Raw genomic sequence first — 1,274 nt, 5'->3', positions numbered from 1 at the left:
TAAGAGTTTAGTCACAAATAGCAGAACTGGATAATTTCTCATCAGACCTTTGAGTTTTGTCAAATCAATACCATATGGGCAGTCAAATAACTCAGCAACAGATGAGTCATTTCTTTCTCTACAATATTATTTTTAAATTAAACTTTTATTAAACGATCAGAATTTGTAATTGAATTTTATTTTGAGCACGTGAAAAAGAAGGAAGGCAATGACAATAAATTATATTGATCCCCCCCCCCCCACCAAAAAAAAGAAAAAGTAGGAACATGTATAGCTGATTTATTCATATCCATCTTCATTTTATTTAATTTTTATTCTAAATTCCTCAAAAGAGACAGTAGTTTCAAAGGACATTTTGGTTAAAAAAAAGGTTGAAACAAAATAAAATAATTATTGGTTCAAATATGTCAATCCTTTTAATTACACAGTCATCCAGGTCTGTTACTGAATAAATAAATGCAATGCTGTTCTCCCAACGGGTAGAAAGTACCTAAGATAAATACATTGCAATACAGGAAAAGCAACCATAAAAGGCATCGTTTGTCATCAGGCTGCAGTAACAGAAGAGAAAAATAGGGACGAGTCACTGGTTACCTGACCTCACGGTGCTTTATAAATATTTACATGGTTTGATCAGTTTAGCAAATAGCTTCTTTTCTCCAGAGGATTTACTGAATAAGTGTTTCATGTCCCCAGAGGAGAGCATTTATTCATTTGTTTATCTCTTTACTTATTCATTTAGTAGACTTTGCTTTTTTACACTTTGACCTATCAGACTTAATTCTCTACCTCTGCCTGGGCTCTGACCTTTGGGTTGGGATTCACGAGGTAGTGAGTGTTAGACCCGAGTCAGTATGAAACTTTATCTTAAAAATTATATTTCAGTCTGTGCTTCTCTGAATGTACTTAAGCATATACAGCAGTGTCTATGTGCAAATATATCTCAATAGTAATTAAATACTCAGTGCAGTAAATATCTAATCTAAAGCTTATAAAGATCTTTTGGGGCTAATATTTTGTGGTTGTAAATGTTGATGGACCATCTACGTGGCCTGGTATTTTCTCATCATGTCATGATCCAGTTAGAGGAATAGTAGTGAGTGTTAGTACACTTGTGTCAAAGCAACAACAATAACAGGGTCTAGCTGAAATGACTGCACCTTCAAAGCAGGCTGAAGGAAAAGTTAGAACCACCATATAATAAGAAGAAACAAGCCCTTGTCCAGTCATCTTAATTAGAAAACTAACAGTCATCTCCTTAATGCCAAGATTTT

This window comes from Melanotaenia boesemani, chromosome 14, assembly GCF_017639745.1.
Source record: "Melanotaenia boesemani isolate fMelBoe1 chromosome 14, fMelBoe1.pri, whole genome shotgun sequence".
NCBI lineage: Eukaryota > Metazoa > Chordata > Actinopteri > Atheriniformes > Melanotaeniidae > Melanotaenia > Melanotaenia boesemani.
Note: the sequence above shows the minus strand (reverse complement) of the source record.